The 26998-nt window shown below is 33.8% G+C and overlaps 1 pseudogene; it reads right to left on the reverse strand.

Annotated features, from left to right (window-relative positions):
• Positions 1 to 26128: 26128 nt before the first annotated feature.
• On the reverse strand, positions 26129 to 26677 carry LOC143578862 (ethylene-responsive transcription factor ERF039 pseudogene; annotated as a pseudogene).
• Between the last annotated feature and the right edge of the window lie 321 nt (positions 26678 to 26998).

A 26998-nucleotide genomic window follows, 5' to 3' on the forward strand; every position in this document is an offset into this window, starting at 1 on the left:
TACCGGACGTTTCAAACTGACATTTGTGATGGCAACTGGAATGATATTAACTCCTATTTATTTACTATCTATGCCGTGTCAAATGTTCTATGGATACAAATTATTTACTACTCCAAACTCTTTTTATTCTGGACCGCGTGAGTTATTTGTTTCCATCTCTATTTTTCTACCAGATTTTTGGCAGTGATTTTTTATTATTCTTTTTTTTTCATTATTTCTATTTAATTTATGATTGTGTTTCTTTAATCAATTCTATGTTTCATTTCTTCTTCTGCCTGTGAATAATTTGTGAAACCTGTAGATCGATTTTGACTAAGTCATTTCGGTTTGAATCCAAATTAACCCAAACCCATCCATGCACACCTTTAGTCCACTTTATGCATATCGGTTTGGGTTCGGGTTCGGGTTCGGGTTCGGTTTGAATCCAAAATCAACTTAAACTGACCCGTACACACCCCTCCACTTTATGCATATCCGCATGTCAAAAAGTGAATCGAGCAACATCGACAGCTGGATCATGCCCCCTTTGTTGAACAATGTTGTTACTTTGTAAATTATATGGACAAATGATGCAACTACAGTATACAAGCTTTGTTAGATTGAACACGTGTATGAACAAATAAAACATTAATAGATTCCCAAATCTATGAAAATGACAGACAAAATAGACGGCAGAAAAAGCAAAGCATACCAGGTAAAAAGTTTTTTTTTTCTTAATGAACTAATAATCGAACCGCCAACTATATCGGTCTGCTAGTTGGATCGGTTTAAAACGGATGATGTCATAAATAATTTAAGAGTTAGCAAATACCTAATTTAAAACAAATTATGGAACCGCTTTATTTTTTGATGTGGATTTGCAATACTAACAAAATACGAGAAATACTAACTTGGGATTTTAGAAGAAAAAAAATTTAAAATTAAGTCCAGTTCGTCATTTCAACCAGTCTAAATGGTGACCGAGCTATTCGAATGAAGTGGTTTTAACTGGACATAACCAAACTGGTTTTGTAGTCTGTTCCCGGTCTTTTCATTGTGGTTATAAACACGCGCATACATTGCAGAATTAACTATGATAAGAAGTGTGTGTTGTGGTCCTTCACACGTGACTATATTGGAATAACACATGCTTCAAAACTTTACTAACGTTGTCCTATACCACAACCACGTAAAAAGAATCATACCACTTTAGCTCTTCGTTTTGTTCTTAACTATCACATATGCTTTGTATTTTAGTAATTAATTAATTATAATCAAGGCTGTAATTATTAATACGAATATTATAACAGTGGTGAACACAAGAGATTTCATAAGAATGTGTGTTCTCAAATACCGCATATGTGTTTTGGGCGCTTAGTTTGTTGGCAAGAGGAGAATTCGACAATTGTTTTTTATTTTATTTTATGTTGAGAACTGTGTGAACCGCATAATGTACTTGTAACTCTTATTTTAAATGTCACACATGCTACAGTTACATGACCGCCTACCCACTATCACATTTAATCTTTAACGCACAACGACCAACGTACATGTGTTTTATGCGTTTCTTACAGTTTTCAATATAAAACTATTTTTGAAAGAACGTCCTTGTATATATATGTGCTTGTATCTATATCTATCTATATATATGTGTGTGTGTGTGTTGTGTGTGGAAGGTTTGCTAATAGTCTAGTACATCAAGGTTATAAATAAGCATAAATGTTGAGAACTATGTGAACTTCATAATGCACTTATAAATCTTGGTTAAGTGTTACACATGCTACGATTACATGACTGCCTACCCACTATCTCATTTAATCATTAATGCACAACGTACATGCGTTATATGCGCTTCTCACAGTTTTCAATATAAAACTATTTATGAAAGAACGTCCCTGTATATATGTATGTGTGTGTGATTGTGTGGAAGGTATGCTAATAGTCTAGTACATCAAGGTTATAAATAATCATAAATGTTTTGGTACCAAAATTGAATAACTACGTGAATATAGCTAAACGAGGAATCTTACAAGGAATTATGGTGTGGTTGGTTTGCATATTGAATGCCAATTAGCAATTATTGCCAAAAGAAGACAAAGACGGTTTCCTTGGATGGACATAAATAAATTAGTCGTGGTCCTATTCTCTCATCCTCAACCGTTTCTTTGCTCTCTTTTTCAACATTAGTGAGATTTTAAAGCCTTGAAATGACATCTATTAACTCAAATTTATATTAAAACGTGTTTGTTACATTATATGGACTCTATAAGACCATACGATGCATATGGCTTTTGCAAACCAAATATTTGTAATATCATGCGTGTGGTGTAAAGAAAACTTATATGCATATAACCCACATGACTCCTGACTCAGCAGACCATTATTACATCAGTCATTTTTAGTAAAGTTATACCACGTATAACAACCTTATACTTGCCCGTATTACCATTTTTGGCATGTCATACGAGTTATATAGTGTAAACGGCCCGTATGATTTGATGGAAAATTCATACAATCAGGATAACTTGTCAATGGTGTATATATATGTTAGTGGTTTGCGTCATATGTTAGTGGTTTGCGTATGATGTTGCCATATAAAAGATGGTTAGAGAGATGATGACGCATTTGAGAGACAATACAGAGAAATGATAGGATTCCTTGTTGTAGCACCCCGACTTTAAGCGGAATACGCCTGGGTGTAACGTACAGATTACTCATAAGCTTTTAACACTATTAATATATAGTGACAATATTTTTATTTTATTCCATAATTTCGCAAGTACGCAAGTAGTTTGATAATGAGACAAACAACATTACATCTAAATGAAACAAATATTATTCATTGAAATAAGCCTAAGTTATAACTAGTTTTCTCGTCCTGCCACTTCATCGTATCAACCTGCAGCACGCTTAAAATAACATATTTTATCAACAACACATGTTGGTGAGTTTTCATAAGTTTTTGCGTATATATATATATATATATAATGCACGATTCAATGATCGTTATGCAATAAATATTCAAACATAATGTAAATGAAATCAAATAGTGTCGTCCTCCTGTTCATTTAGCCGAAGCTGTAGAAGTGGGGGAAATGAGAACCACCTTACGTAAACAACCGAAGTCGTAACGTTAGACGGCGAAGGTACGTCCCGTCGGACCCTCCCGATATGTGTATGTGTTTGCGTTTGCGTAACTTCCACCGTAAAAACAGTAAGCACGTTGCACGTAATTCATGCATAATCATAAACAAGATGCGAGAATAATATTAACACGAACGATATGTGTGAATTGGTTTGTAAATAATTTCATAACTAACGAGATAAAAATTTGTAACATGCTACACCCCAAAAATATTAAAAGCGTTAAAAAGGGGTTATGAAAAACTCACATGTTAAATAAGCAAAAAATGAGTAAATAAGCGAAGATGCCTTTAAGCGAGTGAACCGACAGGGTTCGGTTCAACAAGTGACTCTAGATAAATAAATAACCATGATCAAAAGAAGGTTGAGGAAAGATAAAAAATAGATGGCCGACAAGCTCGGTTTATAATTTTTAAACGAAATGTTTGTTAAAAATATATTTTTATTCTATTTTTATAAGTTAAATGAAATATGTTAGTTATTTAATTTTTAATCAATTTATTTTAGTTTTAGAAAAAAAATAAAGGTTATAATAATTATTAGTTAATTTTAATTATTTCGGTTCGTTTCCGTGCCGAATATTATTTAATAAAACAAGTTTAACGAGTGGTTAATGTTTTTGGTCTGACATGAACTCGGTTTTGATTCGGGCTTATGTTACCATGCATGAAATAATAAGATGGTGTGACATCTTGGAAAATCTTAGTCTTGTTTATTAATTTTGCAAAAGTTAGTTTTTAACGGAACATTAACGTGCCGACGGGCGATAGTGAAAACACAACCACGGTTGTTAATTTAGTGTGACAACATGATCAGTGGTGGCCCAAGGTTGGCCTCAAGCTAACCATCAAGTTGGGGGCTCTTTTTCAAACTTTTTTTTAATATAAACCCTCCTCCTTTATCTGGGCTTGGGACCGGCAATAATAAACCAAAATCGTTTATAGCTGGCAGAGTTAATTTTTCTTTTAAAGTTAAATCATGTCGGTGGAAAACAATGTTTACATGAAATTTATTTTTCTAGCTTTAGTAGATGCAAATTGTTTAATTAAATAGTCATTTGTAAATTCATTGTTTATAGGATGATCGTCATTTGTAGGTTCATTATTGTAGTGGATGTGAAAAACTTAAAGGTGTCTCCTTTTTGTGATTCAATTAAAGTTTCCCTTATAAGTCTTTTTTGTTTTTTTGCATAACCAGATTCGTAAGTTCAATGTCGATTTGATATTAAAACAAGTAGCAAATAACAGTGGGCAAAAGGGCAAAAATTCAATGAAGGCAGATCTAAATTTCTAAACTCTAATGCAATTGGGCAAAAATTCAATTAGGACAGATTCTAAATTTCTATACAATTGGGCAAGAATTCAATTTGGGCAAATTATAAACTACCAAATCAGTATGTAGACAAATACATAAAGTGATAACAATAAACTAACCCCAAATTGACAGATTCTAATAGCACTTTAGTAAATCCACTTGAACCAGAAATCGAAATTAAAAACTGCACATCTGAACGGATGCTGGCACTAACAGTCAGTAAGTCAGCGCAACCTCAGAGTAGACCTGAACCAAAAATTTAAAGCAAAATTTGCAATTGCAATTCAATCACAAATTAAATATCGAAGAATATAAGAGCCAGAAATCAGAATGCTATTGCTGAGGTTAAGCAAATATATGATACTTACATGGTATATAAAGAAAATGAACATGACCATTTACCGTTAGCGATTAAAGATGATTTCCACTTTCCAAGTTTCCATTCCATAAATTTCGTGAAAACCTATGCCTGGAAAGTACCAAAATAGTCGCTTGAGTTCTTCCAATTTGGCGTCCATTCTTCTTGCCTCCAGTCTTCCATCGATGGCAAGAAAAAACCCTAATATATTAATTTTTTTTTTAAATCTGGAGGTCTCTATATTTTTGGGGCCTAAAGCCCTAGCTTGGCCCAACCAAGCTATTGAATATCAATATGTTGATCGGTTTGAATTTCTTGGTCAAACTTGGATTGAATATCAAAGAAGAAAGACAATATATGTTGCACAGAAATAAGACAATAATTACCCGAGGATTGAATATCAAAGAAGAAAGAACTTGATCGGTTTGAATTTCTTGGTCAAACTTGGATTTTAGCACTATTTTAAAAGCAAAAATACAATTGAGAGTGTAAAGTATTGTGGTAAATAATTTGAATAAGTTTGAGAGACTTTAGCAATAGTAATAACAAGGTTGAAGTGATTAATTGCATAAGCTAGTCATAAGACTAGTCTTAAGCAATAATAATCATCAAATTAATGAGTTTTGACCCAATTTGGTGAAAGGAGGGAATTATCAACAAAAAAAATAGTCTAGGTTCATCCAAGACTCGCAAAAACGAGTCAAAGGGCGGGAATTTAGAGAGGATGAGAAGAAGGCGGTTGACCCGTCTTGAAGAACACCAATAATATAAACAATTAAATAACACAATCAGATATTTAATAAATGCGGAGATTTTATTAACAATTGATGATCTGAAAGTATCAAAATTTTAAAACAGGTCGGGTTTCGGTTTTTTTTAAAATGACGAATGTCAACCTCGTATCTTTCTTTTGTTCAAAACTGTGTGAGCAACTTTGATCTCAAACAGAAATTTTTTAGCTTCTTTTAATTTCATGGGGAAATAAACAAGCATCACATTCTAATCATTAACTTATGTTTAAACAATGTTAAAAGATTGAAAAATGAATAATTTATTTATTTTGATTGCTCTTACAATATACAAGGTTCTACTGTATCTGTGTGTCTATATATATATATATAATAGTTAAAGCGTTTGTGTTATGGATATTCAATTCTATACTTATCACAACATGAAATATATCTCCACCTCAAGTACAATTAAACAAACATTTTCACACATGTGAGTTTTACCTAAACAAACAAAACACTAACGATTCCAAAATCTCATGGCTAAATGGAAACAATAAAGAGAGAGTGACTAATGAATCATGTCAATGTATGACAAAAATGGTCCCAAATGGAATTGTCACGTTTCCTTTTCAAGTGTTGAGAACATGTCTTGATTTTGAAGGGTCCTACATATTATGTCGTGGCCAAAATTTAGGAAATGAAGCTAATGCCACTTATAAACGGGGCCAGCTAACCGGTGAGTTAGGAAAATAACTGCTAAAAGTTGCGCGCTCGTTTCACAGAATGAAATGGAATTTGAATTGGAATTTGCATAGGATTTGGAATTTGAAGGAATTAGATTTGGAATCTGTGGAAGGAATTGAAATCCAATTACATTCTTGATGTTTTCGTTTGACAAATGAATTGTAATATATCACCAGAAACAAATTGAAATGTTTTTTTACGAGGATAACATCGGAAACATTTTAGTCTTTTTAGACTTTTTGTTTTTTATTTATATTTTGCGTTATGATTTTATTTATTATTATTTTTTTGATTTTTTAGGGGTTTTCTATTAAGATTATAAACCCCTCAAAAAAATATTCAAAAATATTAAAAAAAAATCATAATTCAAAATATAAAATAAAAACAAAAAAAAGTAAAAAAAAAGTATAATGTTTTATTCGTTATCCTCGTTGAAAAAAAATCTTTGGCCATTTTTGGCATTTTTGGCATGTCATACGAGTTATATAGTGTAAACGGCCCGTATGATTTGATGGAAAATTCATACGATCAGGATAACTTGTCAATGGTGTATATATATGTTAGTGGTTTGCGTCATATGTTAGTGGTTTGCGTATGATGTTGCCATATAAAAGATGGTTAGAGAGATGATGACGCATTTGAGAGACAATACAGAGAAATGATAGGATTCCTTGTTGTAGCACCCCGACTTTAAGCGGAATACGCCTGGGTGTAACGTACAGATTACTCATAAGCTTTTAACACTATTAATATATAGTGACAATATTTTTATTTTATTCCATAATTTCGCAAGTACGCAAGTAGTTTGATAATGAGACAAACAACATTACATCTAAATGAAACAAATATTATTCATTGAAATAAGCCTAAGTTATAACTAGTTTTCTCGTCCTGCCACTTCATCGTATCAACCTGCAGCACGCTTAAAATAACATATTTTATCAACAACACATGTTGGTGAGTTTTCATAAGTTTTTGCGTATATATATATATATATATATATAATGCACGATTCAATGATCGTTATGCAATAAATATTCAAACATAATGTAAATGAAATCAAATAGTGTCGTCCTCCTGTTCATTTAGCCGAAGCTGTAGAAGTGGGGGAAATGAGAACCACCTTACGTAAACAACCGAAGTCGTAACGTTAGACGGCGAAGGTACGTCCCGTCGGACCCTCCCGATATGTGTATGTGTTTGCGTTTGCGTAACTTCCACCGTAAAAACAGTAAGCACGTTGCACGTAATTCATGCATAATCATAAACAAGATGCGAGAATAATATTAACACGAACGATATGTGTGAATTGGTTTGTAAATAATTTCATAACTAACGAGATAAAAATTTGTAACATGCTACACCCCAAAAATATTAAAAGCGTTAAAAAGGGGTTATGAAAAACTCACATGTTAAATAAGCAAAAAATGAGTAAATAAGCGAAGATGCCTTTAAGCGAGTGAACCGACAGGGTTCGGTTCAACAAGTGACTCTAGATAAATAAATAACCATGATCAAAAGAAGGTTGAGGAAAGATAAAAAATAGATGGCCGACAAGCTCGGTTTATAATTTTTAAACGAAATGTTTGTTAAAAATATATTTTTATTCTATTTTTATAAGTTAAATGAAATATGTTAGTTATTTAATTTTTAATCAATTTATTTTAGTTTTAGAAAAAAAATAAAGGTTATAATAATTATTAGTTAATTTTAATTATTTCGGTTCGTTTCCGTGCCGAATATTATTTAATAAAACAAGTTTAACGAGTGGTTAATGTTTTTGGTCTGACATGAACTCGGTTTTGATTCGGGCTTATGTTACCATGCATGAAATAATAAGATGGTGTGACATCTTGGAAAATCTTAGTCTTGTTTATTAATTTTGCAAAAGTTAGTTTTTAACGGAACATTAACGTGCCGACGGGCGATAGTGAAAACACAACCACGGTTGTTAATTTAGTGTGACAACATGATCAGTGGTGGCCCAAGGTTGGCCTCAAGCTAACCATCAAGTTGGGGGCTCTTTTTCAAACTTTTTTTTAATATAAACCCTCCTCCTTTATCTGGGCTTGGGACCGGCAATAATAAACCAAAATCGTTTATAGCTGGCAGAGTTAATTTTTCTTTTAAAGTTAAATCATGTCGGTGGAAAACAATGTTTACATGAAATTTATTTTTCTAGCTTTAGTAGATGCAAATTGTTTAATTAAATAGTCATTTGTAAATTCATTGTTTATAGGATGATCGTCATTTGTAGGTTCATTATTGTAGTGGATGTGAAAAACTTAAAGGTGTCTCCTTTTTGTGATTCAATTAAAGTTTCCCTTATAAGTCTTTTTTGTTTTTTTGCATAACCAGATTCGTAAGTTCAATGTCGATTTGATATTAAAACAAGTAGCAAATAACAGTGGGCAAAAGGGCAAAAATTCAATGAAGGCAGATCTAAATTTCTAAACTCTAATGCAATTGGGCAAAAATTCAATTAGGACAGATTCTAAATTTCTATACAATTGGGCAAGAATTCAATTTGGGCAAATTATAAACTACCAAATCAGTATGTAGACAAATACATAAAGTGATAACAATAAACTAACCCCAAATTGACAGATTCTAATAGCACTTTAGTAAATCCACTTGAACCAGAAATCGAAATTAAAAACTGCACATCTGAACGGATGCTGGCACTAACAGTCAGTAAGTCAGCGCAACCTCAGAGTAGACCTGAACCAAAAATTTAAAGCAAAATTTGCAATTGCAATTCAATCACAAATTAAATATCGAAGAATATAAGAGCCAGAAATCAGAATGCTATTGCTGAGGTTAAGCAAATATATGATACTTACATGGTATATAAAGAAAATGAACATGACCATTTACCGTTAGCGATTAAAGATGATTTCCACTTTCCAAGTTTCCATTCCATAAATTTCGTGAAAACCTATGCCTGGAAAGTACCAAAATAGTCGCTTGAGTTCTTCCAATTTGGCGTCCATTCTTCTTGCCTCCAGTCTTCCATCGATGGCAAGAAAAAACCCTAATATATTAAATTTTTTTTTTAAATCTGGAGGTCTCTATATTTTTGGGGCCTAAAGCCCTAGCTTGGCCCAACCAAGCTATTGAATATCAATATGTTGATCGGTTTGAATTTCTTGGTCAAACTTGGATTGAATATCAAAGAAGAAAGACAATATATGTTGCACAGAAATAAGACAATAATTACCCGAGGATTGAATATCAAAGAAGAAAGAACTTGATCGGTTTGAATTTCTTGGTCAAACTTGGATTTTAGCACTATTTTAAAAGCAAAAATACAATTGAGAGTGTAAAGTATTGTGGTAAATAATTTGAATAAGTTTGAGAGACTTTAGCAATAGTAATAACAAGGTTGAAGTGATTAATTGCATAAGCTAGTCATAAGACTAGTCTTAAGCAATAATAATCATCAAATTAATGAGTTTTGACCCAATTTGGTGAAAGGAGGGAATTATCAACAAAAAAAATAGTCTAGGTTCATCCAAGACTTGCAAAAACGAGTCAAAGGGCGGGAATTTAGAGAGGATGAGAAGAAGGCGGTTGACCCGTCTTGAAGAACACCAATAATATAAACAATTAAATAACACAATCAGATATTTAATAAATGCGGAGATTTTATTAACAATTGATGATCTGAAAGTATCAAAATTTTAAAACAGGTCGGGTTTCGGTTTTTTTTAAAATGACGAATGTCAACCTCGTATCTTTCTTTTGTTCAAAACTGTGTGAGCAACTTTGATCTCAAACAGAAATTTTTTAGCTTCTTTTAATTTCATGGGGAAATAAACAAGCATCACATTCTAATCATTAACTTATGTTTAAACAATGTTAAAAGATTGAAAATTGAATAATTTATTTATTTTGATTGCTCTTACAATATACAAGGTTCTACTGTATCTGTGTGTCTATATATATATATATAATAGTTAAAGCGTTTGTGTTATGGATATTCAATTCTATACTTATCACAACATGAAATATATCTCCACCTCAAGTACAATTAAACAAACATTTTCACACATGTGAGTTTTACCTAAACAAACAAAACACTAACGATTCCAAAATCTCATGGCTAAATGGAAACAATAAAGAGAGAGTGACTAATGAATCATGTCAATGTATGACAAAAATGGTCCCAAATGGAATTGTCACGTTTCCTTTTCAAGTGTTGAGAACATGTCTTGATTTTGAAGGGTCCTACATATTATGTCGTGGCCAAAATTTAGGAAATGAAGCTAATGCCACTTATAAACGGGGCCAGCTAACCGGTGAGTTAGGAAAATAACTGCTAAAAGTTGCGCGCTCGTTTCACAGAATGAAATGGAATTTGAATTGGAATTTGCATAGGATTTGGAATTTGAAGGAATTAGATTTGGAATCCGTGGAAGGAATTGAAATCCAATTACATTCTTGATGTGTTCGTTTGACAAATGAATTGTAATATATCACCAGAAACAAATTGAAATGTTTTTTTACGAGGATAACATCGGAAACATTTTAGTCTTTTTAGACTTTTTGTTTTTTATTTATATTTTGCGTTATGATTTTATTTATTATTATTTTTTTGATTTTTTAGGGGTTTTCTATTAAGATCATAAACCCCTCAAAAAAATATTCAAAAATATTAAAAAAAAAATCATAATTCAAAATATAAAATAAAAACAAAAAAAAGTAAAAAAAAAGTATAATGTTTTATTCGTTATCCTCGTTGAAAAAAAATCTTTGGCCATTTTTGGCATTTTTGGCATGTCATACGAGTTATATAGTGTAAACGGCCCGTATGATTTGATGGAAAATTCATACAATCAGGATAACTTGTCAATGGTGTATATATATGTTAGTGGTTTGCGTCATATGTTAGTGGTTTGCGTATGATGTTGCCATATAAAAGATGGTTAGAGAGATGATGACGCATTTGAGAGACAATACAGAGAAATGATAGGATTCCTTGTTGTAGCACCCCGACTTTAAGCGGAATACGCCTGGGTGTAACGTACAGATTACTCATAAGCTTTTAACACTATTAATATATAGTGACAATATTTTTATTTTATTCCATAATTTCGCAAGTACGCAAGTAGTTTGATAATGAGACAAACAACATTACATCTAAATGAAACAAATATTATTCATTGAAATAAGCCTAAGTTATAACTAGTTTTCTCGTCCTGCCACTTCATCGTATCAACCTGCAGCACGCTTAAAATAACATATTTTATCAACAACACATGTTGGTGAGTTTTCATAAGTTTTTGCGTATATATATATATATATATATATATATATATATATAATGCACGATTCAATGATCGTTATGCAATAAATATTCAAACATAATGTAAATGAAATCAAATAGTGTCGTCCTCCTGTTCATTTAGCCGAAGCTGTAGAAGTGGGGGAAATGAGAACCACCTTACGTAAACAACCGAAGTCGTAACGTTAGACGGCGAAGGTACGTCCCGTCGGACCCTCCCGATATGTGTATGTGTTTGCGTTTGCGTAACTTCCACCGTAAAAACAGTAAGCACGTTGCACATAATTCATGCATAATCATAAACAAGATGCGAGAATAATATTAACACGAACGATATGTGTGAATTGGTTTGTAAATAATTTCATAACTAACGAGATAAAAATTTGTAACATGCTACACCCCAAAAATATTAAAAGCGTTAAAAAGGGGTTATGAAAAACTCACATGTTAAATAAGCAAAAAATGAGTAAATAAGCGAAGATGCCTTTAAGCGAGTGAACCGACAGGGTTCGGTTCAACAAGTGACTCTAGATAAATAAATAACCATGATCAAAAGAAGGTTGAGGAAAGATAAAAAATAGATGGCCGACAAGCTCGGTTTATAATTTTTAAACGAAATGTTTGTTAAAAATATATTTTTATTCTATTTTTATAAGTTAAATGAAATATGTTAGTTATTTAATTTTTAATCAATTTATTTTAGTTTTAGAAAGAAAAATTAAGGTTATAATGATTATTAGTTAATTTTAATTATTTCGGTTCGTTTCCGTGCCGAATATTATTTAATAAAACAAGTTTAACGAGTGGTTAATGTTTTTGGTCTGACATGAACTCGGTTTTGATTCGGGCTTATGTTACCATGCTTGAAATAATAAGATGGTGTGACATCTTGGAAAATCTTAGTCTTGTTTATTAATTTTGCAAAAGTTAGTTTTTAACATAAAACTTTTTTTTAACGGAACATTAACGCGCCGACGGGCGATAGTGAAAACACAACCACGGTTGTTAATTTAGTGTGACAACATGATCAGTGGTGGCCCAAGGTTGGCCTCAAGCTAACCATCAAGTTGGGGGCTCTTTTTCAAACTTTTTTTTAATATAAACCCTCCTCCTTTATCTGGGCTTGGGACCGGCAATAATAAACCAAAATCGTTTATAGCTGGCAGAGTTAATTTTTCTTTTAAAGTTAAATCATGTCGGTGGAAAACAATGTTTACATGAAATTTATTTTTCTAGCTTTAGTAGATGCAAATTGTTTAATGAAATAGTCATTTGTAAATTCATTGTTTATAGGATGATCGTCATTTGTAGGTTCATTATTGTAGTGGATGTGAAAAACTTAAAGGTGTCTCCTTTTTGTGATTCAATTAAAGTTTCCATTTTAAGTCTTTTTTGTTTTTTTGCATAACCAGATTCGTAAGTTCAATGTCGATTTGATATTAAAACAAGTAGCAAATAACAGTGGGCAAAAGGGCAAAAATTCAATGAAGGCAGATCTAAATTTCTAAACTCTAATGCAATTGGGCAAAAATTCAATTAGGACAGATTCTAAATTTCTAATACAATTGGGTAAGAATTCAATTTGGGCAAATTATAAACTACCAAATCAGTATGTAGACAAAAACATAAAGTGATAACAATAAACTAACCCCAAATTGACAGATTCTAATAGCACTTTAGTAAATCCACTTGAACCAGAAATCGAAATTAAAAACTGCACATCTGAACGGATGCTGGCACTAACAGTCAGTAAGTCAGCGCAACCTCAGAGTAGACCTTAACCAAAAATGTAAAGCAAAATTTGCAATTGCAATTCAATCACAAATTAAATATCGAAGAATATAAGAGCCAGAAATCAGAATGCTATTGCTGAGGTTAAGCAAATATATGATACTTACATGGTATATAAAGAAAATGAACATGACCATTTACCGTTAGCGATTAAAGATGATTTCCACTTTCCAAGTTTCCATTCCATAAATTTCGTGAAAACCTATGCCTGGAAAGTACCAAAATAGTCGCTTGAGTTCTTCCAATTTGGCGTCCATTCTTCTTGCCTCCAGTCTTCCATCGATGGCAAGAAAAAACCCTAATATATTAAATTTTTTTTTTAAATCTGGAGGTCTCTATATTTTTGGGGCCTAAAGCCCTAGCTTGGCCCAACCAAGCTATTGAATATCAATATGTTGATCGGTTTGAATTTCTTGGTCAAACTTGGATTGAATATCAAAGAAGAAAGACAATATATGTTGCACAGAAATAAGACAATAATTACCCGAGGATTGAATATCAAAGAAGAAAGAACTTGATCGGTTTGAATTTCTTGGTCAAACTTGGATTTTAGCACTATTTTAAAAGCAAAAATACAATTGAGAGTGTAAAGTATTGTGGTAAATAATTTGAATAAGTTTGAGAGCTTTAGCAATAGTAATAACAAGGTTGAAGTGATTAATTGCATAAGTTAGTCATAAGACTAGTCTTAAGCAATAGTAATCATCAAATTAATGAGTTTTGACCCAATTTGGTGAAAGGAGGGAATTATCAACAAAAATAATAGTCTAGGTTCATCCAAGACTTGCAAAAACGAGTCAAAGGGCGGGAATTTAGAGAGGATGAGAAGAAGGCGGTTGACCCGTCTTGAAGAACACCAATAATATAAACAATTAAATAACACAATCAGATATTTAATAAATGCGGAGATTTTATTAACAATTGATGATCTGAAAGTATCAAAATTTTAAAACAGGTCGGGTTTCGGTTTTTTTTAAAATGACGAATGTCAACCTCGTATCTTTCTTTTGTTCAAAACTGTGTGAGCAACTTTGATCTCAAACAGAAATTTTTTAGCTTCTTTTAATTTCATGGGGAAATAAACAAGCATCACATTCTAATCATTAACTTATGTTTAAACAATGTTAAAAGATTGAAAAATGAATAATTTATTTATTTTGATTGCTCATACAATATACAAGGTTCTACTGTATCTGTGTGTCTATATATATATATATATAATAGTTAAAGCGTTTGCGTTATGGATATTCAATTCTATACTTATCACAACATGAAATATATCTCCACCTCAAGTACAATTAAACAAACATTTTCACACATGTGAGTTTTACCTAAACAAACAAAACACTAACGATTCCAAAATCTCATGGCTAAATGGAAACAATAAAGAGAGAGTGACTAATGAATCATGTCAATGTATGACAAAAATGGTCCCAAATGGAATTGTCACGTTTCCTTTTCAAGTGTTGAGAACATGTCTTGATTTTGAAGGGTCCTACATATTATGTCGTGGCCAAAATTTAGGAAATGAAGCTAATGCCACTTATAAACGGGGCCAGCTAACCGGTGAGTTAGGAAAATAACTGCTAAAAGTTGCGCGCTCGTTTCACAGAATGAAATGGAATTTGAATTGGAATTTGCATAGGATTTGGAATTTGAAGGAATTAGATTTGGAATCTGTGGAAGGAATTGAAATCCAATTACATTCTTGATGTGTTCGTTTGACAAATGAATTGTAATATATCACCAGAAACAAATTGAAATGTTTTTTTACGAGGATAACATCGGAAACATTTTAGTCTTTTTAGACTTTTTGTTTTTTATTTATATTTTGCGTTATGATTTTATTTATTATTAGTTTTTTGATTTTTTAGGGGTTTTCTATTAAGATCATAAACCCCTCAAAAAAATATTCAAAAATATTAAAAAAAAAATCATAATTCAAAATATAAAATAAAAACAAAAAAATGTAAAAAAAAAGTATAATGTTTTATTCGTTATCCTCGTTGAAAAAAAATCTTGAGAAAATTCCAATGAATTCACTTGAAATCCTTTACATTTTGGATGGATTTGGAATCCTTTAATTTAAAGAAATTTGAGGGAATTGAATTCCAATTTCAATTCATCGACAACCGAACACACCAAAATGGAATTAAAATTCCAATTCTAACGAAACGAACACGCCATGTCATGGGATTTTAATTCCAATTCCTTTGAATTCCCAAGAATTCTATGAAACGAACGCGCCCTAAGAGTATTGGTGATCGTGGTGGTGGCAATAGAGTCCCCGACTGATATGGTGGAGGTGGTGACCATGGTGATGGAGATGGAGGCGACACACGTGGTGTTGGCGACAGTTTCATTGGTCTTGGCTGCACGATAATGGAAAGGGAGGCGGCAGCCGTGTCAGTAACAACGAGTAGGTGGTGGAGACAAGCAATGATCTTGAGTGGTACTGCTAACCCTTTTGAACCTGCTTTATGATAGTTTAAAAGAGTCGTATGTTTTGACCCATTATATGATTTAAGAAGACCTAATAGATCTGTCTTATTGTTTGAGCTAACCGACCCAAATCTACCTTATGCAAATATTTTTTTATTTTTATTTTTGTTCAAATCAACTCATTATTTGAAGAATGGGTCATGATTGTTACATATAACGCTAACAGGCGGCATCATGTAAATTGTAGTTTATGGCTTTATGCTGGACAAGTGGCCTTTAAGAGACTATGATGAAAAAACTATGATGAAAAAACTAATAGAAATAATATTCGAACCTGAAACCTTTGCTAGAGAAGAGTCATATGCTTATCATTATACCACTCTTAAAGGTTAATTTGGTTATAATAGGATTATATCATCACCTATAATTATTAAATTCCGTAATCATTTAATTAATAACCAGTTGAAATCCCTCGTGCGATGAGGTGGATATTTAGTTTCGGTTGGTATCAGTTCGTTACGGTACCAATACCGTACTGTCGCTAGACATATCAACTGATTTTTTTAAATAAATGTAGTTGTGATATGTTCAAAAGGATATCGATACGTATTTACATCGATCGGAAATCACAGAAACGAATAAATGTGGCATTCGCCAAAATTCGGATTAATATTTTTATTCGTTTTAATCAGATCCTTGTATTTAACAAAACAACGAATTCTTATTAGTTTTATTATGTTTACTTGCATTTAAAGTATCTATCATGTGCATTTTAGCCCCTACAATATGGTTTTTGCAACTTTAGAATTTAGATCACCAAGTAATAATTAAGAGACCTTTCTGCAATTAACCCAAAATCCCCCCCCCCCCTCCTTTTTCCCCTCCCTGTCACCACCGACGACCCCCCTCCTTTTCCTGTTCAATTTGATTCATAAATCGTGGGATTTGATTGATACGTAACCAACATGATATCATAACATGGTAGACGTTGAGCAATTGCCAGCTAATTGAATCAATTCAATCAATTTCTCATAAACTATGAACGTGGACTAAAATTGAACTTGTTAACCTACAAATACTAATCCAAAATCCAATTAACGAGCACTATACATTCCTCTCACCCTCACGAAGCAAAATCCCATATCAATTTCATCCCATAAGCTGTTTTTAATCGTTTTGAGTCCGTGTTCAAGCCGCAAGCCTTAACCCATCATTCTTTTTCAATTCGTGTTCAATCCAGGTAATTGAAACATAATTCTTGGACGAAATTTGGTGCTTAACAAAATCTCTCTGTCAATTTCGATTGACGGAGGGCATGCACGTTTCAATTTGGGTTTTGAATGGATTACGGTTATTTTTGAAATTGGGGATAATTGCAACTGATGTTTAAGTAGTTGAGGTGTTGTTGCATTCACAGGTTGTAGCACCAGCCCGTTGGCTGGTGCTTGCTCAGTTAAGTGTCAAGACCTGGGGGGGGGGGGGGGGACTCGGGTTCGAGTCCCTCCCCTGGCTGGTTTTGTTTTTGTTTTTTCTTTTTAATTATATATACTTTAATTTATTCTATTATAATTATATTAAAAACTAATACCGTTTATCACTTTTTTAACTAAACTGAACCCCCGTTATACTTCTAAAATAGATTTCATAAAACATTTTTGTGTGTATATATATATGTATACATATATAATTCGGTATTTATATTTTAAATGGTTAAACCTATAAATTTCATTTAATAATCAAATATGATTGTTTAAGAATAATTAAAACTACAGTTTCATTAATATTTTTAATACTCTAATGATACCAAATCCATTATAAACCCATTAAATCGTGTTTTATTTCTTTCCTCTCGTTAAAATATGTTGTTTATATTTTAAAACTAAGGCAAATTGTAGGGACTTCTCGTGGAATCAACTAGTTGCTTTAATCATTATCGTCTTCTTTTTTCTGTATTCTTTATTACACGTGAGTTTTTTATAACCCCTTTTTAATGTTTTTAATATTTTTGGTGTGTAGCATATTACAAGTTTTATTTTGTTAAGTTATGCGCTTGCTTACAAACCGATTCACATTTATCGTACATGATAATATTACTCTTGCATATTGTTTATGATTATACGTGACCTTGCATTCAACGTGTAACATCTCGAATTTTTCGTATTTGTATTCGTTTAAGTTTAAACCGATTCGGGAACGCAATTCGGATCTTTCGAACTATTTAAAACTTGTATTTATTGGTATTTAACTTGGTTTAACTTATTTTATAATTTCATAACTTTCAATTATGCCAAATAGCCCTTAGAAACCTTTAAAATCGGTAAAACGGCTAAAAATCGCATTTTCGGGAACTACAGAGACTAATTTTGCCAATTATTTCCTATTTTCGATTAAATTAACGAAACTTAAAGTCCAAGAAATGATATTACAGATCCCAATTTCGTTTTCTTGGTGCCCAAGCCAAATTTTGTTAGTTATTGTACTAGATTTTCTCATTAAATAGCTTATTTTGTTTCCTAATTTGTTTTTAGCATCCAAATCGCTTATTTTGGACTATATCGAGTGATTTAAGCCCCAAGAAAACTAATATGCATTAAATACTTGTCCACATACATTACCTCTTCCTCAAGATTGATTTATGGCTGTATTTTATATTGATTTGGTCATTAAAACTTGATTCGGTTTCCTAAACGAGTAAACTAGCTATATTTAGTTCGTTTTTGCGTTTCCTATATAAACAAGGCATATTATATACATGCCACAAACTTCTCTAAACCCTAAATAATCATTCTCAGCCGTAACCTATCTTTAATCCTCATAAACTTCTTCGGTTTGGCCATTGTTCTTGAAGAAACAAGCTTTATCGGTTGACTTTGCTTATACATCGACCTTTGACTCATCTTCTTGGTTGATCCTTTCACTTTCCGGGTAAGTTGTAAACTAAGAAATTGTTCATACATATTCCCTAGTCAATAAACTTCAATCAATTTCTGAGATTGAAGGGTGTTGACTGGTCAATCGCTTTAAAACTCGATAAAGGGCAAAATAGTCAACAAGTTTGACTTAATGTTTTCTCATACTTCTGGTTGGATTCAATGTTCGGTCCAGAAGACTTTTATTCTCGTAACGAAATATTAAGGCTACTGACCAAAACCCGACTCCCGACTCGCTGTTCGGATTCTGGTCAGTACCAGCTCGCTTAAATATTAAATATAACATTTACTTGAGTTTTAAACGTCCGTTTGGATTGATTCCAGCGGCCACGAGTTCTTTTTTAATTGTATTATAATATCTCACAGATTCATATTCTGATCATTTATAACATTTGACCTGTAGTGGACGACTCGCTTATTCCATAGCTCGTTTAATTGCATTTATTAATCGCTTATCATTGATCTAAGGTGAGTTTGATCATTCCCCTTTTTATACATTGTTTTCAAACGTCTTGGGGACATATGCGTACTTATTCATATTTTCTATCATATATATATATATCTCAAACAATCGCAAACATGATCATTGTGTGTTGTATCAATTAAATCCTATTTGCTAATTGCTACTTCTTTAAGTGTGATTGTATTCTATCAAGTCTTGGATTCTCATTAGTATGATCATACGAGAGTCTTAGTAACCAGAGCCCGATTCTCTTGGCGAAGGTAAACCGACAATTTTAGTCATTGTAATCATTGCCCGATTCGCTTGGCAACGATTCATTGGCACACTAGTACGATTTGGTTATATACATGTTTTGTCATGATTTGATTGATGTACTATCACATGGTTGGTTTGCGCATTTATCACTTATCATTTATCAATTATCTATCATATATATATATATATATATATATATATATATTATTTGTTGTGTCAAAATTGGTGATCATCTCACTCAACATGTGTTGTTAACAAACTCCATTTTCTACGTATATGTAGGTTGCTTGAAGTTGAAGTATGGACACTTAGAAAGACCTTAGGGTTATAACGAAGACAAACATGGATTTAAACTTGTTATATATATTTACTTGATTAGTTTTGTTGTATTTGAATATTGTGTGTATTCTTGAATAAAATAATTTATTAGATATTGTCACCTTTTATATACGATAGTATCTTCGAGCTGTGAGCAATCGGATCACGCCCCGGCATTTCCGCCTTAGGTTGGGGTGTGACACAACGTGTTTACTGTTTTTATGGTGGAAGTTACGCAAAGAAAGAAGTCTGCATAACTTCATCACCTCCACTAAAATATCATTTTATGTAGGTAAGTGGCTTATAATAAGCATTTATAAGATAACTTAGTTTAAAGATAAGACAGTTCGTTAAATTACTAAGTGAATTGTTCTTGATATTTTAGTAAAAAACCTTTGTATTATACTTAAAATACCAATTAAAATTAGTTAATTTGTAAAGGATTAACCTTGAATTATCAGTTATTAACGCACAAAACTTTTGAATAATTATAGAACTCATGTAATAACCACCCAAGAGTTGTTAAAGTAGGTTATATTACACACTCACTTGACAAGTAATTTACCGATTTTAGTGGAAGAACATCGACAATCAATTTTCACAACATTGCCAATCATTCCCCGTTTTAAGATGATAAATTTCCACTAATACTTCACATGATCCATGTCAATATTAGGATTTATGTTATTTTCTCAACCAATCCCTTACAAGAGTGGCAATTTCTCGGCTTATCGTCAAGCTCGGAACTGGTGTCTATTTTAAAGTAATCCAAGGCCTCACAGGAATAGCAATTTCTCGGCTTATCATCAAGCTTGGCATTTGGGGTATCTTTTAAGAGTATTTTAACATTCCTCATCAGGTGATAATTGCAACATAGCCTTTCCTTGTTAAAAACCAATCACATGTTTAACCAATATTATTAAAATTCAATTAATATTCATTATAAACCAAGATATTACTATGAAAGTTTAGCCAACACTAAACATGATGCTATCCATCAAAGTAATAGATACATACATGATCAAATTAAATTAATCTAACCAATTTGGATGATTAATCTTTGATGCTAATGACTTCTTCCACAAGCTTAATCTCCTTAATCTTTAAAGGTTGGATGAATTGGATAATTCCCTTATTAATGGTATAGAAAGGAGGTGGCTAGAGAGAATTTAATGGTGTTATAAGGTGTGTTAAATGTGGAAGATGAGCGTTCAATTTATAGGTTGATCCGGGTGCCAACACATGACCGTGTTTAGCAAAACACGACCATGGTGACCTTTTTTGTCATGCTGTATTTAATGCTCATTTTCAGGTCGTACAACAAGAGTGATCACAACCGTGGTGAGTTGGGCACGACTGTGGTGAGTCCAAAACAGTCCAAATTTGTCTTTTTCTCTTATACTTTCAACATGGGACGTGTTTTGGTAAAGCACGGCCATGTTACACTTCAGAATCTTCAATTTTGTCTTTTCCTCTTGTTCTTGTTAACATGAGTGTGTTGAGGTTAATATGGCTATGTTTTGTCTTCCTAAATTTTGTCTTTGCTTCGTCTGCTCTAGATATGGTCATGCCTTGATTCACCATGGAGTGTGTTTAGTTTGTTTTCACCGTTTTCTCAATTTTTCTTCGTATATCATCTCGTTTTATTCTCTAGGGCTATATTTTCCTATAGAAATTATAAACATTAATGGTTATTTATTCTAATATAATTGCCGATATTACGCTTATTTGGAGGCATTTTGGTGATGAAAAAATGCATAAATTATTATACATCAATATTTATTGCATGACGATTGATGAATCATGCTTTTTTATATATATTTATATACGCAAAAACTTATGAAAACTCACCAACTTAATTGTTGACAAATATATTATTTTAAACGTGCTGCATGCTGAGTACGATGAAGTGCCAGGAAAAGAAAATTAGTTTTACCTTAGGACTATCCAAACGAATAATATTTGTTTTCTTTTCGTTGTAATGTTACATGCTTTATTTATCGAACTATTTGTGTACTTGCGAAGTTTATGAAATATACTAATTATATTGTTACCATTAATAGCGTTACGAGCATATGAGTTATCTGTACGTTGCACCGAGGTGTATTCCGCTTAAAGGCGGGGTGTTACAGATAAAATTGTGATATACCCAAAAGGATAATGACTTGCACTTTACATCGATCGAAAACCACAAAAACGAATACTGATACCGATATCGATATTAGTTAAGTTCCTTTAAAAAACAAAGAGAAAATTAAATAATAATATTTACGTATTTAGCTTTTCCTTTAAAAAAGAGAAAATTAAATAATAATATTATGGAATGCTGGCCTCATATAATCCAAACTATGACCCATTGGCAAATATAAGGACCAACTATCGAAATGGCAAAATATAATCCAAACTACGCATGTGGGTGGAAAATTAACGGGAAGTTAACCTTCCGTTAGTTTTTGTGACGTGGCGGCTTAGCTGTCATGTAACCTGCTGACGGGGATGCTGACTAGGATATTAATTAAAAAAAACTTTCTTAAAACCAAAATAATAATAATAATAATAATAGAAACCTGCAAAATATGTGTCTATCTCTTAAACTCATCTCCGACCTAGCTAGTACCACCACATCGGCCCCAACCACCATTAGCCTCTGTCACTACCACCACCACCACCGGCATCCGTCACTACCACCACCGCCAATCAATCAATTAACGATATTGGTAAGAAGAAGGTGTATCGATGGTATGGTGGCAGCTCCGGCGAGTACAAAAGTTAGCTTCCTGAACAACTCACCGTCCCCTAATTAACACACTAGTTAAGCTAAGGTAGGTTACCTGCCTGAACTTCTTCACCGGCGGTGCGTTCACCGAAACCTGAGAGAATTTCCAGTCCACCGGTGGCGGCGATGGACTCGATATGTGAGGTGGTTGTTGGCCGATCATCGGAATCGATAAGTGGTGGTGGTAGGTGGATTAGGTGGAGAGAGTTTAGAGAGAGAGAGAGAGGATAGAGTTTACAACAGTGGTTGGCGGCCAGTGACGATTGGCAGTGGTAGTGTCGTCGGCTGATGGTGGTTTGGGGCTTGGTGCAGATGTGTGGTATGAATCTTGAAGATAGCAAAGTTGAATTATTATTATTATTAAATTCACTGATGGTTTTAATTTAAGATTTTTTTTAATTAATATCCTAGTCAGCATCCCCGTCAGCAGGTTACAAGACAGCTAAGCCGCCACGTCACAAAAACTAACGGAAGGTTAACTTTCCGTTAATTTTCCACCCACATGCGTAGTTGGGATTATATTTTGCCATTTCGATAGTTGGTCCTTATATTTGCCAATGAGCCATAATTGAAATTATATGAGACCAATATTCCTAATATTATTGTGTGGCTAAATTTCAATATACAAAAGTTTGTGGTTTGGTTGTATGTAAAACATCATCTTCAATTCTTTCATTGGTTATGGGGCATCAAGCTATAGCTTGATAAAGAAAAATGGACCCATCCCGTTTTTAGTAAAAACTAAGAATCTAGAAAACACTTTATATTAAATTTATATTTATATAAGAAGATAGTATTTATAAAATACATAATAAGTAATAACTGTTTCTTTCGAGTAAAATGTCATGTTCGTCCTTGTGGTTTGACAAATAATACGAATTTAGTTCAAAAAGTTTATTTTTTGCATATGGACCATCCACGTTTTCAATTCTTGCCAATTGCATCCAAATCACTAACGCTGTTAAATTTAATCGTTAAGTCAAGGGTAGACATGTGTTTTCACTATTTCTTTATTATGTGAGTAAAGTGCCAAAATCGTCCCCAATGTTTGGTCACATTTGCGAATTTTGTCCAAAAATATTTTTTTTTTTCGCAATTAGACCCTCGATGTTTTCCAACCGTTGCCAATTTCGTCCAAATTGTTAACCGGTCTAAATTCAATGTTAACTCAAGGGTGCTACTATCCTTTTATATGTTCGTTACACTACTACTACTACTACTGCTACTACTGCTACTGCTGCTACTGCTACTACTGCTACTGCTACTGCTGCTACTGCTACTGCTACTGCTACTTCTACTGCTACTACTACTGCTACTACTACTGCTACTACTGCTCCTGCTACTACTGCTCCTGCTGCTGCTGCTCCTGCTGCTGCTGCTGCTACTGCTGCTGCTGCTACTGCTGCTAACGAACCACGTCTTGATCTTCTCCTCCGGTTGCTTGAGACCTGCAATGGTTTTTCGAGGGTGTGGAGGTGACTGCTAAGAAATCTCAAAAGATCTCTTGTTTACAGACACAAAAAGTGGTGGTGGCTCTTATTGAGCATGACCCTTGAATAAGGAGGTGGAGACCTCCTTATATAGAGAGCCTCATGGCCACCATCATGCTGCTACTACTGCTACTGCTACTGCTGCTGCTGCTGCTGCTGCTACTGCTGCTACTGCTACTGCTACTACTACTGCTACTGCTACTGCTACTGCTACTGCTACTGCTACTGCTACTGCTACTGCTACTACCTACTGCTGCTGCTGCTGCTGCTCCTGCTGCTCCTGCTGCTGCTCCTGCTGCTTCTGCTACTTTTGCTTCTACTTCTACTTCTACTGCTACTTCTACTTCTACTGCTACTTCTACTACTACTACTGCTACTGCTGCTGCTGCTGCTGCTGCTGCTGCTTCTGCTGCTGCTGCTGCTGCTGCTGCTGCTCCTGCTGCTCCTGCTGCTACTGCTACTTCTACTGCTACTACTACTACTACTGCTACTACTGCTGCTGCTGCTGCTGCTGCTGCTTCTGCTGCTGCTGCTGCTGCTGCTCCTGCTGCTCCTGCAGCAGGACCTACTACCTACTACCTACTACCTACTACCTACTACCACTACCTACTACCACTACCTACTACCACTACTACTACCACTACTACTACCACTACGACTACCACCACCACCACCACCACCACCACCACCACCACCACCACCACCACCACCTACTACTACTACCACCTACTACTACTACCACCTACTACTACCACCACCTACTACTACTACCACCACTACTACTACCACCACTACTACTACCACCACTACTACTACTACTGCTACTACTACTGCTACTACTACTGCTACTACTACACTGAGCTAAACCCTTTATATGACTAAAAATAAAGAAGAATAAACTAACGCATACTATATTGGATTCAAACATAGGAATCGTGAGATGTTATATATGTCATCGAACAAAAACATAATAATAATAATAATAATAATAATAATAATAATAATAATAATAATGCTAACAAACATGTAAAAGGACTGTAACACCCATGGATTAACGTTGAATTTAGATTGAGCTAACAATTTGGACGAAATTGGCAACGGTTGAGAAACATCGAGGGTCTAGTTGTGAAAAAAAATATTTTGGGACGAAATTCGCAAATGTGACTAAACCTCAGGGATGATTTTGGCACTTTACTCATATAATAAAGAAGGAGTGAAAAAACATGTCTATCTCTGACTTAACGGTTAAATTTAACGGGGTTGGTGATTTAGATGTAATTGGCAAGAATTGAGAAATATGGATGGTCATATGTAAAAATAAATTTTCTGAACTAAATTTGTATTATTTGGCAAACCATAAAAACGAAAATGACACTTTACTCGTTTATTTCTCATAAATTACAGTGTATACTGTATAGTGTATACAACTATACAAGGTTTTATAAACAACTTAAAACGAAATACAAATACTATTATTATTTATGCAAACGTATGATGCTGACAGAATATCAAGACTCTTATACACAAAACATGGAGTCTGATTTATTAAATAAATATGTGAAAAATAAACTTTTTAGACTAAATTCGCATTATTTGCTAAACCACAAGGACGAAAATAGCACTTTACTCGTTTCCTTCTCGTAAATTACGGTGTATCATCATCATCATCATCATCATCATCGTACTCAGTGAATCCCACCAATAGCAAAGCTATAGTAGGGTCTGAGGAGGGTAAGATGTAGACAGCCTTACCTCTACCCCATAAGGATAGAGAGGCTGCTTCCGGTGAGACCCCCGGCTCGATAAAATACAACTATACAAGGTTTTATAAACAACTTAAAACGAAATACGAAACATTATTACTATTTATGCAAACGTATGATGCTTACAGAATATCAAGACTCTTATACACAAAACATGGAGTCTGATTTATTAAATAAATAAGCAATTGAGCTTTAACTAATAAAAATTAAAATTTGAAATCCACTTCTATAATATTGGCCGTTTAACCCCGTTGTAACTGACAAACCAAATAAAAGACGGTTTAAGAGTACTTACTTGAGAACCCAATTTAAATGATACTAACATATTAACATAATAATTTACTTATGAACAATAACTCCCTAAGACATGCTCTTCCGGCCATAATTCACCGTCACCGGTCTCAACTCCGACTATATACTCCGGCAACGAATACAAAACCCGATCAATTCGATCCCCGAGATCCGGTAAATCAAGAAATATATCATCATAAGACGTTGGCATGCATCCAGTCCTGGATTCAAGCTCCGCTTGCATGTTATTGGAGTCTTGGCTTCTTGGACTAACTTCAGCCGTGGCTGAAGCTGCGGCTTTGAGGGCAGCGGCTCGGATATCTGTTGGTGACTTGGAAGCCGGCTTGGGCAGCTCATGAGCCAAGTCAGGGAAGTTGAGGATAGCCGAGTGACCCTTGATTGCTATTGCTGCTACATCATGGGCTCGAGCCGCCATCTCGGGGTTGTCGAATGAGCCGAGCCATATTCTTGATTTTTTCCTCGGCTCACGGATTTCAGATACCCATTTGCCCCAACTCCGTTGACGGACACCGTGGTAGACGGTGGTTTCGCCATTGGTGTTGTTGCTCCTCTTGGGCATGCTAGTGGAGGAGGTGGCTGTTAGGATATATCTTACACACACGAAAGCAATTAAAGACACGGGGATTAAACGTGGTTTGGTGTAGAATCCTCAAGAATGACGTATGTCCACATATTGCAACTAGAGTGATAATGATTATAAGTACATAACAATAACAATAATAAATACGGGGACTAGACTAGGATTTGTAACTTAGTGAACCAGAAAACTCAAATGGGCCGAGTTTAGGGCCAACCGCCCCGCACCCGTCTCTTTTTTTTGACTTCTAACTAGAAAAACCGGACTAAATGGTGGTTGTGGAGAGGAGGAGGTGATGGTGGTTGGGGATTTGAGAGCATGAAT

This window comes from Bidens hawaiensis, unplaced genomic scaffold (genome assembly GCF_021521415.1).
Source record: "Bidens hawaiensis isolate Kalapana, Puna unplaced genomic scaffold, B.hawaiensis_p1.1 tig00029381_1, whole genome shotgun sequence".
Classification (NCBI taxonomy): Eukaryota; Viridiplantae; Streptophyta; class Magnoliopsida; order Asterales; family Asteraceae; genus Bidens; species Bidens hawaiensis.